The sequence below is a fragment of the Leucoraja erinacea genome, unplaced genomic scaffold (assembly GCF_028641065.1).
Source record: "Leucoraja erinacea ecotype New England unplaced genomic scaffold, Leri_hhj_1 Leri_592S, whole genome shotgun sequence".
NCBI lineage: Eukaryota > Metazoa > Chordata > Chondrichthyes > Rajiformes > Rajidae > Leucoraja > Leucoraja erinaceus.
In genome coordinates this window covers 1-19,611 of record NW_026576501.1, presented here as the reverse complement: position 1 = coordinate 19,611, position 19,611 = coordinate 1, and the positions used below count along the sequence as shown (strand labels likewise).

The 19,611-nt window shown below is 45.6% G+C and overlaps 1 pseudogene; it reads right to left on the bottom strand.

Moving 5' to 3' along the window:
- Window positions 1-8,189: 8,189 nt before the first annotated feature.
- LOC129694264 (U2 spliceosomal RNA) lies at window positions 8,190-8,297 on the bottom strand (annotated as a pseudogene).
- Window positions 8,298-19,611: the final 11,314 nt, after the last annotated feature.

Below are 19,611 nucleotides of genomic sequence, written 5' to 3'. Positions count from 1 at the left end.
CTTTAGTATATTCCTCCCTGCTATTGAAACCCTCTAGATTTACATCCAACCCTGTCGTACTATCCACCATCAAAATTTTTAACCAATTTCGTTGCCATTATAAGCTTACATCAGCTTCAGTTCTGGGTCCCATTCATAGTAACCATTTATTCACCCCCTCTACACTTGACTCAACCTTTCGACAGTGGGGTTTGAATGGTCTTATGTCCATTAAGGATTTATACACTAACAACATATTTGATAGTTTCAACAACCTACACAAAAAACATGGCCTCCCACATAATAATTTCTTTAAATATCTTCAGGTCCGCCACTTTGTCATGAAAAAATGTCCTTCTTTTCCTGATCTCCCTCCTGTCACAGTGTTGGATAAACTCACTCTTACCTTTGCAAATAAAGGACTGATCTCCGCAGTATATTCTCAATTGATGTATTTAGGAGATCAAAACCTGAACAAAGTTAAAGCTAGGTGGGAGGATGACCTTGGTATGGATCTGGCTGAGGAATGTTGGACAGAAGCGCTGAAAAAAGTCCACTCCTCGTCATCATGTGCTAGATTGGGGCTCATACAATTTAAAGTTTTACACAGGGTTCATTTAAGCAAAGCCAGGCTTGCTAACATATATCCAGGGACGGACGCTGGCTGTGACAGGTGCTCGCTCTCTCCAGCCAATCTAGCTCATGCATTCTGGTCTTGCCCCAAACTTGTTAACTACTGGGCAGTGGTTTTTAAAACCATCAGTGAAGTCCTTGGGAAGACAGTGAGACCTTGCCCGCTTGTAGCTGTATTTGGTGTAACAGATAAAACGTTGGGTTTAAATACAACCCAGTCTGGTATCATTACATTTACATCACTTTTGGCCCGTAGGAGAATCTTGCTGGTCTGGAAATCTACCACTCCTCCATCTGCCGCTGCTTGGCTGGAAGACGTCATGTTTTTTTTAAGGTTAGAAAAGATTAAATTCACATTGAGGGGGTCTGTGAAAAAGCTTTATTTGAAATGGGAACCCTTTTTATCATACTTTGAGGGTCTAAAGGAACTACCTATTGACTGAGGGCACTTGACAGTAAGTGGGGATCCGCCTTTATTCTGTTTTGTTACTTTATTATTGTTAAAAAGTGCATTTGATTTTGTGATATATTTGGATTGTGAAATAATAAGCTGCCAAGGGGTGTTTAGGGAGGGTGGGTTAGGGTTATTTTGTTTATATTATTATTATTATTATTTATAAAAAACAAAATGGAGGAAAATGTAATGCCATACATCAGATGTACTGTGAATTTTTTAATTTATTTTTTCCCTCCAATAAAAAACTATTAATTAAAAAAAAAAAAGAGAGAGATAGTGTGGAAACAAGCCCTTCGGCCCACCAAGTCCGTGGCGGCCAAGATCCCCGCACACTAACACACGCTAGGGACAATAGTAAGATTAAACAAGAACTTACCAGTTTGAAGTTTGATCATTATTTTATGAGGAGGAACGTTGAGGGAATACGTGAAGAACCCCGCTAGGACGCATGCGTGTCATTCTTCACAGCAGCGGTGTGGAATCACAGATAAATATAATGACTAAACATAGCAAGATTAGACAACAGATACCAGTTCAGACTATGATCAAGGGTGGGAGCGGAGGGCACGTATTCCCTCAACGTTCCTCCTCATAACATAAAGATCAAACTTCAAACTGGTAAGTTCTCGTTTAATCTTACTATTTTACTTCGGAGTCACGTGAGTGACTACGTGAAGATTTTAAAGCTCTGTGATTTCATGCCGTGGAACGAGTCCATGCATCACATCTGCCTTGATTTTTGGGGAGAATAGAGTTAACATCATTAGACATCAATACAATATTGAAACCCAACAGTAAAAATATTAACACCAATTATTGCCCCTATTTATGGGTATATTATATTACAGAACTTAAATTTGTTTCTGCAAATGTTCCAGGTTCAATGACTGGTTTGTTATAAAGTCGTTGGAAAGTTCCTCCGTTGGCCATCCTGCTGTCTTGAGGATTTGGTCCATTGGTATGTCCAACTTCATAGCTGCCAATGTAGCTGCAGCCCTGGTGGAGTGAGATTTGAAATGCTAGTGTCCACTCTAGCCTATTTAGGCCTTGTTTTAGCCATCTAGAGATGGTCTGGACTGTCACTGTTTTGAATGGCTGTTAGTAGCTGATTAAAGTGACATTTCTTCCCTTTGATGATCTTAGTATACTTCATGTATGATAGTAAGTGAGTTATAATACAGAGACGACCATCTCTAGGGTAGGTTCTGAATTCTATTTTTTTAGGCGTGTTGACCCCTGTCTGTTCTGTATGACTATTACACTGATGTAAACCTTAAATTCCAGATGAATTAAACATGTTGTCCAACCTTATTTTCTGTGGTGACTGGTCCCTTTGTGGCGTGACCAGGACCATCAGCATGACTGTTTTGATAGTCCGTTTCCGTAGGAACAGAGCTGTAGCTGGAGACCAGTTTCTTAACATGGTCAGTACAATGTTCACATCCCATATTTTGGAGTACCTGGTTCTTGGGGACTAATTTTAAAATGCCCCTCATGAGTTTGTTTACCAGGGTTTGTCCCAACAGAATGCCGCTCTGTACCTTCGACAGGTATGTTGACAGAGCACTTCTGGCGCAGTTGATGGCACTATGACTGAGCCTCTCATCGTAATGGAGGCTTGCCAGGAATTCCAGAACAGACGGGATGTCCATAGATCTGTGGGTGATGATTATTGTTGTGACAGTACTTCCCATTACTAGATGATACCAAGTACTGATGTTTGGGTGGACTGTCTGTGACCCGCTGAAATAATTCCACATTCGGTCCGTCAGTCCCAGGTGTAGAAGAGGTGCTTTCAACTATAAATAAATAGGTTAATATATAATAGTGACATGGGTAACTCCCCTTGTTGCGGGAAGACCCAGTAAGTTAGGTCTATGATGGATGGTGATGTATGGTTCTGACCCATGTTGATATCACCAGGACCCATGGTTGCATAGGGCATCAGGTATTATCAAAATTCGAGACGTGGAGTCTATAGTTTCTTCCTAAATACCCGACTGATGAGGCAAAGGGAGGGATGCATAAATGATCCCCCAATCAGTGAAGATACATCTGAACCACTGCCCCAGGTTCTGGCTCCCAAGAACATAATTTGATAACTGGTAAGAGCATGGATGTGAATAGGTCGTTATCTGGTGTTCCATACCGGCTGTTCCAGCAATACATATTTTATCCAACATCCATACAGAGTTTTTAGACTTAGCGTGACCTGTTGTCTGCCACTAAATTCAGTTTCCCTGGTAGTTGGAAGCTGAAATCCAATCTCTATCTGGATACGCTATTAATCCAGATTAATAGAGACAGTAACTCTAAGACTATTGCCTCCATCACAGTGAGGAGGTGTTTGGTGAACTCACTGTGGTGGATGTTAGTTTGTGTTTATTGTGTGTTGTTATTATTACATGTATGGCTGCAGGCAACAACATTTCGTTCAGACCGAAAGGTCTGATTGACAATAAAGGATTCAATTTAATTCAATTCACAAATAGTGTTGGCCAGATAGTCACATGGTGTTGATATGTTTCTACCCATATGGTTGACATATGCTACCCCGGTGGTGTTGTCAATTTGTAGACTAACATACTGGTGATATGACCCAAAACAATATGACTTAAAGCCATGACTAGCTCTCACTTCCCCAGGTATATATGCCCAACGTTAGGAGTGATGCCTCCTGAGCATTCCATCTCCCCCTCAGCTGGAGATGGAATTGGTAGCATCCCAATCCAAGGCCCATCAGTATGTGGTTCCATAAACGGGTAACTGTGTTTGGTTAGGAACAATGCCTAATGTATGTTCCACCATTTTTGTACCATAGTGGCCTCTGTTGGTTGCTTCAGCAGTCCGTCAGAATGACCCCCCCCATAATTTATTGAGTGACGCGTGTTACACTCTGTACTATGATTATGTAAAGGTCTGATATCATGTGGCTGTCACACAGCCCCTAATGCCAATTATTCTACTACCAGTCTGATGGCTGGTTTAGTTCCCTGCAAGCCTCCACAAAGGCTGTACCCTTTCTTACGGCAAAGTCACCTCCATGTGAACTGTGTTAACGGTGGACCGCAGATGATGTGTTGTGTTAATTACATCTGTGGGCACCTCCAATGAGTACTATATAGCAAGCATCTTTTAATACCATGCTTGCCATGTAGTACCCTAGGATCAATACCTTAGTTGCACCAAAGGTTCCCATCTGTAATGAATATAAAGTACGAAGTATTCAAATTAGTCAATCTAGGATGAAGTGGCAACCACCTCTAAATTATGATAAGGATATTTAGGACACAAATTCCTGTGATACGTGTTGGATGTCCTCCAAACTCTTATAATATATGGGCACTGTAGTTCAGTATGCGCTTTAGTTGATTCTTACCCATTAAGCATGAACATTCAGTTCGGTACATGCTGTACTGGAGGATAATGGAATGAATAATAGTAAGATTAAACGAGAACTTACCAGTTTGAAGTTTGATCTGTATTTTATGAGGAGTTACGATGAGGGATTTCGTGAAGAACCCCGCTTCCACGCATGCGTGTCATACTTCAAAGCAGCGGTGTGAGGTCACAGGAACCTATAATGATCTAACATAGTAAGATTATCAAAGAGATACCAGTTTTTGATATGATCATACGAGGGTGGGAGCGGAGGGCACGAAATCCCTCATCGTAACTCCTCATAAAATACAGATCAAACTTCAAACTGGTAAGTTCTCGTTTAATCTTACTATTTTACTTCGGAGTCACGTGAGTGACTTCGTGAAGATTTCAAAGCTCTGTGACCTCATGCCGTGGAACGAGTCCATGCTTCACAACTGCCTTGGGTATTGGGAGAGAGCATCATTAGTAGTTTTAAAACACAATTATACAAAGAGTTGTGTGGTATAACGAAAAAATATAACACTTTTTAAAAATTTGAGAATCATAACCCTGTAACCTATCGGGCAAATTATTTTGTTGAACCTAAAATGTTTTGTTAATACAATGATGGCTCCAAATAAACTGGTTTATTATACAACCTGTGGAAAAACCCTTTTTTAAAATGACCCTCCTGCCATTCTGAGGATTTGGTCTGTGGGTACCTGTACAATATTGCTGCGGATGTTGCTGCAGTCCTGGTGGAATGAGAGTTGGAACATCAGTGTCTATTCCTGCCATTTTGAGCCACCTTGATATAGTTTGAGTCGTGACCCTATCATGCAGTTTCTTGTAAGAGATAAACAACTCCATACTCTGACCTCGAATGTTCCGAGTATATGCTATGTATTGTTAGATGTGTCTTGTTATACACAGTCGTTTGCCATATGGGTGTACCATAAAATCAAACCCTAGACCCGAGGAACCCGATCTGTTTTCTTTTATTAAATCCTGTATGACAACACCAGTTTCTCGGTGAGATGATCAGGGAGTCCAGGCTCTGTTTGCTTAATGGCTGGACTTGTTGTGCGGTAAATAACACCATGAGCATAACCATCTTCCTGGTCTGTTACTGAGGTGACAACGCTGTTATGAGCTACAAGCTCCTCAGCATGTTGAGAAAACGACACCCACGTCCCAGATTTCGGAGTACCTGGTTTGCTTACCAGGGGTGCGCTCCCACCGCGTGCCGTTCCGATCCTTGTGATAGGTAATTGGAGAGTGCACTTGTGGCACTATTAATGGCACTGTAGCTCCATCGATTATCCTAATGGAGGCTTGTTAAAAATCCCAATACGGCCAGAATGTTTTTGGCCTTTTGGTCGAGATTGTTGTCCAAGCAGTATATGCCCCATTTCTTGATGTGTCCAAGGTACTGCTTCCGTGTTGACAGTCTTAGTGCAGATGAGATGAGATTCATCGTCCTGTCTGACAGTGTAGTGGGTCTGTTAGACTCTACAAATCAATAAATCCATAGTGTTATGGCATGGAGTCTCCAGTCACTGGATAAATCAACAATTTTTTTTTATTTTTTTTTTTTTATTTATTTATTTATTTTTTTTTTTTTTTTTTTTTTTTTTTTTTTTTTTTTTTTTGCAATGTTCATAGGGAACATGGTTCTAACACCATCCCCTGTAAGACTGAAAACCATGATTGAGAAGGTCAGTCGGGTATTCTGAAAATTCCAGATGCCGAGTGTGGTTGAATTTACCCTAGTACCCCATTGATGGGTCCGAACGGGGGAAAACCTCACCCTATGGCTTATTTACATAACAATGCCAAGCTGGTTTACGAATTTTAGTACATAATATTGGGGCTAATGATTGCCCCTTTTGTAAGCTCTATATTGCCAAAGTTCCTCTATTGAGTCAATGCCTGCCATATAGAAACCCGTAACTGACACCAAGTCTTTATCAATAATAAGAGCATCCATCTTAAAATGAATATCTAGAACAAATGTGTTTAGGGTTAAATCAATGATAATCCTGCAACCCTACTCTATTTTATTTTAATAAATATGTTCAATCCAATCTTTCGTGTACAAATCTTGTAGCACCATGTGGGTTTTAGATTGTTTGGTTTATGTAAGGACAAAATGCCCTTCTGGTGTATGATGTACTGTGGTTATTGGGATGAGAAAAAACCCTATCAGATAACCCTGAATACTGCTGAGATTATATGAATCTGTAGTGATTATATACCATACATAACTGTAGTGTTGCAACCTCCCCTACCCTCGTAGGTCCCTATTTTAACAGAAGAAAATAAGGTTATGGTTTAATATTTCTTGTTCGGGGTTGTGTGGGAGGTTTAGGCTTCCGCATCTTCCAGGGTGGCCGCCCTGGCCATACCCTAAAACGGATCCTGCAGGTTATATTGATTTCTGACACTGCTACTGGTATGAGCCACATTTTTTATGGCCTTGCCTGTGGCTGGTATCATGCTCCAAAATAGGCCCTTGCGCTGGCCTTAATGAGCCCCAGTGTCTTGGCTTAGTCCACACACGGTTCTTTGTTTGCAAATGGTAGCATTTTTGGGGTCCTAGTGCTGGCTGAATGGCCGCCTTCCACTTGTAGTTCAGGTCATATTGCATATTATTAAACAGATCTAGTGCGTCTTGATGGTCTTTGGTTACCTACGTTTAGTCCAGGGTGCGGGTGTATGCTATGATGCCTTCCGTCAATCCCTTGAAGGTTCTCTGGATCTTGAGGTCCTGGTTCCTGATGTTCGTCCATATGCTGCCAAATGCATTGGTTTACACTGGGCACCTGTAATGCCTCACCGTTGCCAGGTGGCAGATGTCTGGCCAGTGTTTGTAAATTTTTTCCCCTGTTGACGTTTGTGGCCAGACATATAGTAATACTATTGCCATCCTGGATCCAAGTCTACCCATGTTTGACTTGGCTAAAGTAATCAGCCACCATGTCCAGCAGAGTCCCTGCTGTGTTAGGATCATGGGACGCTGTATTACCAGGCTCTGGCCCATCAGGGTCCTGCCTACTCTTTTTTATAGAGTTAGAGATCTCTAGGGTCCCGCACGGGGTACCCATGTGGGCTTAACTGCTGCCCACTTGTCTTTTGTTCTGCGGACCCCTCTTGCAAGTCAACCCAGAACTGACCCACAGTGCTCCCCTCTGATGGGGTAGAAGCATTGTGCAGCCCTCAAAGAGGTACTGCTGTGGTTTTATCACGTTGGAGCAAGGCTCCATACACCGCTTCTTCCCGCTCCAGCCCTCTCGGGCGCTGGTTGCCGGCGGTTTTATGCAAAGTCCGACCCTTCTGAGTCCACTACCTTGTTTAATTTGTGTCTAGCCTACCGCTCGGTCATATGGATCTGGCCGGTGCGGGGCCGACATCGGGCACAGCTGATCCCACTACGGTTGATCCAAGTGCCGCTGGCTCCACGGTCCTCCTTCTCCAGTTTTGTCCTTCCTTCCGCGAAGTGGATATGGCCGGTGAGGGGGATAACTGGCACAGCTGCTTCCATCTATTCCTTTAACCTGGCTTCAACGCTCTCAGCACTCCTGGCTGCTCCTTTATCTTAGACCCCTGGGACCCACCCCCGTACTGACGGTACTGGTCCCTAGTGGTCGTTGCAGCCGGCCAACCCCACTCTAATGCCCTCAATTCTGGGCACTCCTACTTATATGGTCCTTAGCTAAGGGACATATAAGACATTAAAACTGATGATAACAGCTACTATAGTTTTTATTTAATATATATGGTCCGTAGATAAGGGGTGTATCAGATATTAAACTGATAAGAACAGATACTACACTTGATCTTAGCCAAAAAGCCAAGAAGCGATTATTGTAACTAAAACCCCGATGGGACTGACCCTGGTACTCACATACTGGTCCCTTGTAGTAGATTGCAGCCAGTCAACTGCGAAGTCCTTTGCTGTCGAGAAATGAACTTTCTCACCATGCTGGAGCGAAGTTGGGCACAGGTGTTTTTCCCTCTCCGGGAATCGATGTGCCCATGCTGCTCCTGCCGTTGCCAGCTCCTCACGAAGTGCCAGCTGCCACTGCTGCTGCCTGTGCTGCTGCCGCTGCCTGTGCTGCTGCCGCTGTCAGTGCTGCTGCAGCTGTTAGTGCTGCTGCAGCTGCCGGCTCCCACTGCTGCTGCCGCTGCCGCTGCCGCTGCCGCTGCCGCTCCTCCGTGGTTCTCCCGCCGGCCTTACATGGACCTGGTCCATGTCTGCACCTAGAAGGTAAGTTGAAGGAAACGCAGGGTCTCTTACCTGCTGTTCCCGACTTTCCTTCTCCCGCCGGTGACCGTCGTTCCCTGTGTCGGGTTCGAGCCGCTTGGACCGACCCCGGTGTTCACGGGCCTGGTCCTTCGCGGCAGTTCCGCAGCCGGTAACCCCGGCTGTACCTATGGATCCCCTGGACCCTGGGCCTTACCTTTTGAAGAAGGTTTTCAGCCCGAATCGTCCCGTTCCGACTCCATCAGTGCCGCTGCACTCGCTGAGTGTTCCGAGCCCCTCGCTGGTCCGAGCTGTCTGTCCCGCAGCCGCTGCGCTGGCTGCTACCGACTGCTCCCAAGCCAGTCTCGTTTGAGACTGGCATAGGGACCTTTTTTACTTTGCTTCCCGCCCGGCCGAGAGGTGAATTTTGCCGGTGCGGGAGCAAAGTCGGGCTCAGGTTGTTCCCCCTCCAGGGAAACTCGTGCTGTTGCTGCTGCTGGCTGCTCGCCCTCCACGGGTCTCCCCGCCGGCTTTCCGCAGCCACCTAAAAGTAAGTAGAAAAAAGGAACGCAGAGTCTCTTACCTGCTGTTCCCGACTTTCAAATTCTCCCGCTTGGGGAACGCCGTTCCCCTCTGTGTGACTCGTTGCAATGCGTGTAGCGATATGGCACGCATGCGTGGAAGCGGGGTTCTTCACGAAGTCACTCACGTGACTCCGAAGTAAAATTCTAAGGTATACCTTTATAACTCTGAATTTTAAGTGTCGGTAGAATAATTCTATGCATACAGATAGATCTGTTATCTCCCACCAGCGTCCCTGGTTACTATTAGTAGGTTTGTTACTATTTCGGCATCCTCCGTGGTCGTTGAGGTGCCGGTGTCTGATGAGGGTAGCACATTTCCCAGAAAGTAGTTTTTAAGACGTTCCTTAATGTGCCCCAGAGTTCCCTCTATGTGAAGTTCTTTCCCTGTTAAGATAAGATGCCTCCAAATTTTTATATTGGAGGTTGGGAGGTTCCAGGTTAGCATATAAGGCCAGTGCATCCTGGTGATCTAGTGTCATGTCTCTGTTTATAGTGCGACCGATCCCGTCGCGCTGTTAGGACTTAGAACTTTCTTCCGTTTCAATTCCCTGCCCTACCATGTTTTGGTTGATACTGGGAACATTCAGGTTTTGCAGTTCCCGGATGGTAAGCGTTTTCCCATGGGTTTTCTGCACCCTAAGTGTACTAGGGGTATGTTCTGCTCCCCTGTTCAAGTGTAGCCCAAAATTGATCCCCTATACTCTCCTCTGATGAGGGAGAACACTGTGCAGCCCTACAAGAGGTACTGCTGTAGGACTTACTAGCTGCCCCTCTGTGACTAGTCTCCATCTCATGGAACTGCCACTTACCTGCTCCAACAGCCGCTCCAGCTGGTCCCGATGCTCTCCGGCACCCAACCGGCTCCAATGCACATGATCACTGGCCATCGCGGCTGCTCCTGAAGCCGTTACTTCTGAGGCTGCTCCTGCTCCAGTTCCAGCAGCCAGCCCAGGATTGACTCCAGGTGTTCCCCTCTGCTGAGTGAGAAACTCTGTGCCGCCCCACAAGGAGTATTGCTGTGGGCTTGTTAGTTGCCCACTGTGGATTTGCCTCTTTGGAGTATTTCCACTGTGCAGCCCCACAAGGGGTACTGCTCCTGCAGCCGGTCCAACCGGCTCCAATGCTCTCGGGCACTGGCCGCTCCCGGCTGCTCTTTATTCTGCATGCTGCAGCCGCTCCAACCGACCCCGGTGCTCACGGGCACTGGTCGCTCGCGGCTGCTTAGGATCTCCTCCAGCCGCTCACCTCTCCCGACCGGCCGGGGCCGGCGCGGGAGCGAAGTCGGGAGGGAAGTCGGTCACAGCTGTTCCCATTACGGGAGATCAGCGTGCCGTTTGCTGCTGCTGCCGACTGCCCGCAATTCTGCGGTTCTCCCCCGCCAGCTTTCCTGCAGCCTTCGTGGATCCGGTCCATGTCTCCACCTAAAAGGTAAGTGGAAGGAACGCAGAGTCTCTTACCTGCTGTTCCCGACTTTCAAATTCTGGAACGCAGAGTCTTCTTACCTGCTGTTCCCAGCTTTCAAATTTTGCCGCTAGGGGAACGTCGTTCCCCCTGCTGTGACTCGTTGCAATGCGTGTAGCGATAATACATGCATGCGTCCTAGCGGGGTTCTTCACGTAGTCACTCACGTGACTCCAAAGTAAAATTTACATTTATACCAAGACAATTCACCTATAAACCTGTACATCTTTGGAGTGTGGGAGGAAAGTGAAGATCTCGGAGAAAACCCATGCAGGTCACATGGAGAATGTACAAACTCCGTACAGACAGCACCCGTGGTCAGGATATAACCCGGGTCTTGCACAGTGAGGCAGCAACTCCACCGCTGCGCCAGTGTTTATGTAGAGAGATGTTAACTATTGCACTGAGAATCACAGTATGATTTTCGCGTGGGTGAAGGACATTCTGCCCATTGAGTCCCTACTAGCCCACATTCCCGCCTTGAAAATTCCTTCCTTTCAGGAAATAAATTTCAGCCAGACATCCAATGAGGAATGTTGCCAACTGACCTGCTCCAGAGTGTAGGAGTACGTGCTGAGGGATGTACTGAGGCTTGGTGCAGCCAACGCCAAGGCTCCATGGGGGAGGACCACTGTCTAGGGTCCTTCAGCTGCTGGACATTGGGGGGCAGGGTCCGGTGGAGATACCCCTCAAACAAGGGAAGGGAAACAAGGTGAAGATCACAAGTGATAGGAGGAGAATTAGGCCATTTGGCCCATCAAGTATATTCCGCCATTCTCCCTAATAACCCCATTCTCCTGCCTTCTTCCTATAACCTTTGATACCCGTACTAATCAAGAATTTTTCTTTACCTTAAATAAATCCACTGACTTTGCCCTCAGAGCCTTCTGTGCCAAAGAATTCCACAGATTCACCACCCTCTGACAAACAAAATTCCTCCTCATCTCCTTCCCAAAAGAACGTCCTTTAATTCTGTGGCTGTGACCTCTAGTCCTAGACTCTCCCACTAGTAGAAACATCCTCTCCACATCCACTCTCTCCAAGGGGAAAAGATTAAATAGGAATCTGAGGGATAACCTTTTCACACAGAGGGTGGTGGGTGTATGGAACAAGGGGCAAGAAGAGGTAGTTGAGGCAGGGATGTCAACTGTTTCTTAACAAACAGGTACATGGATAGGACAGGTTTGGAGAGATATGGACCATTCTTAACGTCTTGAGTTTAGAAGAATGAGGGGGGATCTCATTGAAATGTACAGAATAATGAATGGCTTGGTAAGAGTGGATGTGGGGAGGATGTTTCCACTAGTGTGAGTGTCTAGGACTAGAGGTCGTAGCCTCAGGATTAAAGGACATCCCTTTGGGAAGGAGATGAGAAGCCCTCTCACCCGTATCCACCTATCACTTGCCAGTCTTTGACCCATCCCCACCTCTCTTCCAGTTTCCCTTCAGGACAAGGAATTTCTTTAGTCAGAGGGTGGTGAATCTGTAGAGTTCTTTGCTGTAGAAGGCCGTGGAGGCCAAGTCAGTAGATATTTTTAAGGTAGGCATAGATAGATTCTTGGTTAGTTCGGGTGTCAGTAGTTATAGGGAGAAGGCTGGAGAATGGTGCACCTATTGCTTATGACCAAAAGCAGGCAGATGGGACTAGCGTAGCTGGGGCATGTTGTCCAGTGTGGGCAGGCTGGGATGTAGGGCCTGTTTCCACACTGTATCACTCTATGACTAAACAAAGCAAGTGGCCCACAACTGTAGCAAAGGTCTGAAGAATGGTCTCGATCCAAAATTGTCACCTATTCCTTATGAAACATATTCCTTATCAATATGAAACAGCATCTCATATTTTGCTTGGGCAGCTTACACCCCAGCGGTATGCACATTGACTTCCTGAACTTCAAGTAACCCTTGCTTTCCCTCTTTCTCCATCCCTCCCTCTTCCCAGTTTACCGACCACTTATATTTTATCTCAGTTTGCTTTGGTGTTACCAGTGAAGGAAATGGGGGAGAGGGGGGGGGGGGGGGGGGGTACGCAGGGGGACGGCGTACCCCTACTTTTCAGTTTCCAGTTTATGTCCAATTTCTGTACAATTTTTTTTATAACCGACAATGGATAATCGTTCTGAGTCACCGCTGCATCGGCCATGAGACGAAAACGATTTGTTAACTACCACTGTTAGCACTTGTTAACAGCCAGTAGTTAACACGTAATTATACAATGTGTCATCAATACATCGATCCACATTCCTCAGTAAATGTAATTGTGTTTTGACCAAGTATTAATGAGGGGGTTTTACTTTGAATAAAATTCATGGGAGAATTTCTTAAAACTTACTGTCATTAAGGGCTCCGGACCGCAAGCACGGGTAACTTCCTGGTGTGCAGGTACAGTCATTCACCCACTTATACAGTCATTCACCCTATTTTAAGCAGGAGCTGCAAATGTTGGAACAATCAAAGGTAGGCAAAATGCTGGAGAAACCGCATCTCACCCGCTGAGTTTCTCCAGCATTCTTGTCCACCCATATTATTTAGTAATTTGTACCCGTCATTTAGGGATGTTATATGAATTTTAAAAGAATACGTTTATGTGTGTTGTTTTCTTTCTCTCTCCTTCAAGGTTAGGTCTTCTGTTTGCCTTTATTTGCTTCAGTTTTATTTCGTGTTATTTATCACGTTGTGGTTGTAGCTTTTGAACGATTCGGATCAGATTATTTAAATTCACATAAATTCATAGCGTTGCCCGAGCGCCAAATCCCTTCAGTTATACCTGCAACTGAAGCTACGGGTGGATTAGTAGACCTTGAAGAGGCATTGACACTTTGTTTTTATGTGGGGGGGGGGGGGTAATAGAGAAGGACTGGACCGCGAGCTCACTGACTGAATGATATATACGTCCTGACTGAAAATCACAGCCTTCCGATATATTATGTTAGGATAAGCCTTTCTAGAGAAAATTCTACTTTTTGCTTTGCCCATTTTCAAAATATAGAATTTTGAATTTGCCGTTTATTGGTACAAGGAGACTACAAAGCTCGTAATATCTATTTTTTTACACTCCGTAACTTTCTACATTTCTAATTTTGGATATGTATGTGGCAATTATGGCTCATGGAATTTTCTTCCACACTACTAGTTATATTCGTAACAACATATTTAAATAAGTGAAATTTTCAATATTTCCCAACCATTAAATAATGCCTGAAGTAGGAACCCGACCCTAAACGTCACCTAGCCATTCCCTCCATAGATAAACACAAAACGCTGGAATAACTCAGCGGGTCAGGCAGCATCTCTGGAGAGAAGGAATAGATGACGTTTTGGGTCGAGACCCTTCTTCGTACTCTCCATAGATCCAGCCTGACCTGCTGAGTTCTCCAGCACTCTATGTTTTGCTCTTAAAATAAATCTGTGGTCCACTGAAGAAACAACACGATAGATGACTCTGGAAGTGCAAGTTTTGTTGTACATTTCATACTGTAGAACACATCGTAATACACCTTGAGTGAATTAATGGGGTTTGATTATTTTTTTTAATCTGTTGTTTTATATCAGAACCTTATATCAGATTTAAATCGGAATTCCGATTTGTTTGTTTTCCTATTTGTCAACTTTTTGTGCCCGATTATTTGGCGGCCAATCAACCGCTGTCTCTAAGGGGGTTGCGTCCAATCACCGGTCAGCTTCCCTTAAAATTCCCGTCCAATCAACAAATCGGTCTCTTTCCGTCCAATCAGCCGTTGTCTCCAAGGTCATTGTGTCCAATCACATAATGCGCTGGTCACTCAACGGCCAATCAGACACAGTCTCCGAGGGGCATTGTGACCAATCACCGACCTGCTTCCATCACCGAAGCAGAGATGGCTAGAGCCAACACACAGAGAGAGAGAGAGAGAGAGAGAGCAAACAGTATATCAATGTAGTAGGCACCAAGAGATCTTAAGACCAGAGCCCCACAGTAGTGCAATGGTAGAGTTGATGCCTCCCGGCGCCAGAGGGCCATCTTCGATCCTGACTATGTGTGCTGTCTGTACGGAGTTTGTACGTTTTCCCTGTGATGGCATGAGTTTTCTCCAGGTGCTCGGGTATCCTACCATGATCCAAACATATACAGGTTTGTAGGTCAATTGGCTTAGGTAAAATTGTCATTTGTCCCTAGTGTGTAGGATAGTGCTAGTGTACGGGTTGATTGCTGGTTGGCACAGACTCTGTTGACTGAAGGGCCTGTTTGAATGCCGTATCTCTAAAGTATAGCAAAGTTATACATAGGCCACAGGAGTTTCCTGATCAGTCACAATAACTTTAATGAAATGAGTGTAAATATGTACACCACATGTTTCTCTGGTGTTTCTATATATCTTCCATCAATATCAGGGCAAGAAATGAAGAAATAACTGAGAAAGTTGACCCTATCAATTGGCTTCCTTTTAACAGGACGTTTTTTTTCTGTTTTTAGCTTCAGGTTTGGGGTTTATGATGCTAATTTGCATGGCAATAAAACAATATAAAACAAAAAAAGAAAGCAGCTATGACATATAATACACAATAAACTGTATTACAAATACACAATAAACTAGTAATGCATTCTTGTACTCTTACATGGGTATGACCGCATATAAAAAAAAAAACCCCCCCCCCCCCCCCCCCCTTTCTTCCCAACCTCAGTCTCATGGACCATATGGTACCCCTAGTTCCTAAAACCCATTTCCATCACTGGTTGTTACCTTTTCCCAACTAACAATGATCTATTCTACACTTCCTTATCTATGTACCTCCCACTCCCCTGACATCAGTCTGAAGAAGGGTCTCGACCCCAAACGTCACCCATTCCTTCTCACCAGAGTGGCTGCCTGACCCAGCTTTTTGTGTCTATCTTTGTGTTTTCTTTATAGACAAGGTGCATAGCATGATACTATTAAATATATAGACAATGTTGGAAGTGGTTTGCAGAGTATTTTTGTCTGCACATCTTTTTTTTCTTTATTCCGAACAAAGTTTACATTTGAAGTAAAGAAAATACTCGCCCACCAATGATTGCAGGATTGAGCCGGAGTCAAACAAATGCAATCCTCCCGCCTCTCATGGCTCCTTGCATGACGCGATATCACCATTATAAATCAATATCTCCCCCCAACCATCCAGAGATCTGTTACTAAAAAGGAAATGTGCATCCAAAGCGACAAACGCAGAGACCGAAGCGGGGCCGTGTTCTAACTGGAGCTTTTTGGGGGGGATTTCGAAAACAAAGTGAAATCTATTGAAACAAAGTACTGAAGAAGAGTCTCGACCCGAAACGCCACCCATTCCTTATCTCCAGAGATGCTGCCTGACCTACTGAATTCCTCCAGCTTTTTATGTCTAAACTAGCATCTGCAGTTCCTTTCTACGCATTCTCCAGAGATCCCGTCCATCACACTGAGTTACTCCAGCATCCTGTGTTTGTCTTTTGGTGTAAACCAGCATCTGCAGTTCCTGCCGACACATAACATGTACCCTCATCGCTCAAAGCCCTGCTGTTTTATGCTATAAAACCCAACACGCCTTCAATACTTGCTTTACCTGATTGTGGTCTAATGGAGACACTACACAGTGGTGCAGCGGTAGAGTTGCTGCTTTACAGCACCACACACCCGGGTTTGACCCCATCTACAGGTGCTGTCTGTTTGGAGTTTGCACGTTCTTCATGTGACCTGTGTGGGTTTTCTACGGGTGCTCCGGTTTCCTCCCGCACTCCAAAGACGTGCGGGTTTGTAGGATAATCGGCTTCAGTAAAAATTGCAAATTGTCCTTAGAGTGTGCAGGATAGTGTTAGTATATGGGGTGATCACTGGTTAGCGGGCCGAAGGGCCCGTTTCCGTGCAGTATGTCTAAACTAAACGAAAAATGCAGCTAATTATGGTGCAAAGTTCTGATCGTGACCCTGTGGAGTTACAGTACACTGAGGCAAAGGTCCATTGTTAGTGCTGTGGTCAGGATGAACTCCTGCCTTTAGCACTAAAAACAAAACACACACACAGATGGATACACATGCCCACTGTACAGATACCCTGATACATGAGCAGAACACAAAGTGCTGGAGAAACAGGCAGCATCTGGAAATGGACAGACGATATTTTGGGTCATAGAGTGATAGCATTTTACAGAGTGGAAACAAGCCCTGCGGCCCAACTTGCCAACACCCGCCAACATGATGTTTCGGGTCGAGACCTTTTAGCTGAAGATTCCCGCATGTTTCGTTTCTTGTCCATTTCTGGGAAACGAACCTGCATCACTCACCGATCAAAGAAGCGACCGTCTGCAGCTGTAAAGGGGTTGCAGCGTTGGCGATGGGACGAATGGTCTTGCTTGGAGCTCCTCCCTGACACAGAACCTCACTGAGCCGACACAACCCCCAGCGCTAGGAGCTGAGATGTACCAAGACTCCTTTCAGCAAACACAAGAATCGACTCCAACGCCAGCAGCGATATCTGCAGAGAAAGGCTATTTATTCTCCAGTGATCACCACACACGAGATTAGAATGAATTCCTTGAAAATACCCTTTAACTCTCGGTCTTAATGTGCAGAAACAATGAACAGTCGCTCACATAATAGGTGACCACAAACAAGGGCGGTGCTCACCAGATGCAGCAAGCTGGCTTGTAATAGGTTTCTTCAACTATAAGTAATCCTTGCGTTGCCTCGCTCTCCACCCACATCCCCTCCACCCCCCTCCTCCCCAGTTCTCGGACTAGTGCCACTATCCTGAGTGTTACCGAGATGAGGAAAAACCTTTTCTCTCAGAGAGTTGTGAATCTGTTGAATTATCTGCGACAAAACGCAGTATCCTTGGTGGAGGCCAATTCACTGGATGTTTTCAAGAGAGTTAGAAGAAGGGTCTCAATCTGAATCATCACCCATTCCTTCACACCAGAGATGCTGCCTGTCCCGCTGAATTACTCCTGCTTTTCTTAGGGCTGACGGAATCAAGGGATATGGGGAGAAAGCAGGATCGGGATACTGATTTTGGATGATCAGCCATGATCATATTTAATGGCGGTGCTGCCTCAAAGGGCTGAATGGCCTACTCCTGTACCTATTTTCTAGGTTTCTATGTCCTTTTGAGTACTTTGTGTCGGAAGGAACTGCAGAAGCTGGTAAACACTGAAGATAGAAACAAAATGCTCGAATAACTCAACGGGACAGGGTGCATCTCTGGAAAGAAGGAATGGGTGGAGTTTTAGGTCGAGACACTTGATCAGAATGAGAGTCAGGGGAGAGGGAGACACAGAGATAAGGAAGGGTAAGATGTGAAAATTACAGATGAAGTCCGGAAGGTGAATTCACTCTGAAGAACGGTCTCAACCCGAAACATCACCCATTCCTTCTCTCCAGAGATGCAGCCTGTTCTGCTGAGTTACTCCAGCATTTTGTGGCTGACCGCAGTTTAATTTAGTTTAGAGATACAGCACAGAAACAGGCCCTTCGGCCCACAGAGTCTGCACTGACCAGCGATCACCCTGTACATTAACACTATCCTACACACACGAGGGGCAATTTACAATTATACCAAGCCAATTAACCTGCAAATCGTTACGTCTGTCGTTTGGGAGAAAACTTGAGCATCTGGAGAAAACCCACACAGGTCACAGGGAGAACTTAGTAACTCTAGTAACAGACAGCACCTGTGGTCAGGATCGAACCTGGGTCTCTGGCACTGTGAGGCAGCGACTCTACCGCTGCACCACCGTGCCACACATTTGTGTGGGTTCAGTCACCCTCCACGCCCACAGTAATCGTTCGAGACTCAAGTTTCTTTCCTCATCAGTTTTTTTGGAGCACGGTGGCGCAGAGGTAGAGTTGCTGTCTCACAGCGCCAGAGACCTGGGTTCAATCCTGACTACAGGTGCTGTCTGTATGGAGTTTGTACGTTCTCTCCGTGACCGCATGGGTTTTCACTGAGATCTTTAGTCTTCTCCCATACGCCAAATACGTTCAGGTTTTCAGATTTGTTGGCTTGGCATAAATATAAATTGCCCCTAGTGTGTGTAGGGTGCTGTTTATGTGCGTGGTTTGCTGGTCGGTCTGGACTTGGTTGGCTGAAGGGCCTGTTTCCGTGCTGTATCTCTAAACTGAAAAGAAACTCAACATAGAAAAGGAAACTAGCAGATACCGCACAGTGGTTTGAGCTCACATGAAGCCACAGAGCTCAGGCATTGCAGTGAAAAACAGACAGCGGATGTTGGAACAAAATATAGATATAGATAAGTTAGATTTCTTCTTCGAGTCCGTTGCAATCTCAGATGTCGTTCTGCCAGTATCTGGCGCAGGTCACAGCTGGTCGGGTCGGTTCAGCCAGGTCCTGGGGGCTGCACTGGGGGGGGGGGGGGGGGCGTCGTCACACTCCAGTAGGTGGGACATTGTCTGTACTGCTCCACAGCTGCATGTGTCTTCTGCCTGGTAGTTCCATGCTTTCATAAGTGCTTTGCACCTCCCCTGCTTCACTCGTAATCTGTTGAGGGTCTTCCAGGTTGGCCATGGGAGGTTGTGCCCGCTGGCGGGGCATTCAGTCGGAGTGATTCCTCTCTACATCCAGTCGAGGGCTCGTGTGTTGAGCTGGTTCCATTCATCTTTCCAGATGTTGGTCCTTGCTGTTTCTTTGGTTGTCTGGAGAGGTGGGAGTGTCTGCAAGAAACTGGCTCTGGAATTCAGTCGGGGTGGAGGTGCTGTGTGACCATGCAGGGGGTGCCTGGTATCGATCTCCTGTGCTCTCCGCTCGTCTTGGGTGACGATGGATCGTCTGATATGGGGGGGGTGGGCAATACCAACTAGGGCGTAGAGGCACGGGACTGCCGTTGTCTTTATGCATCCCGTGATAATGCGGCAGGTGTCGTTGAGGGCTGTGTCAACCAGTTTG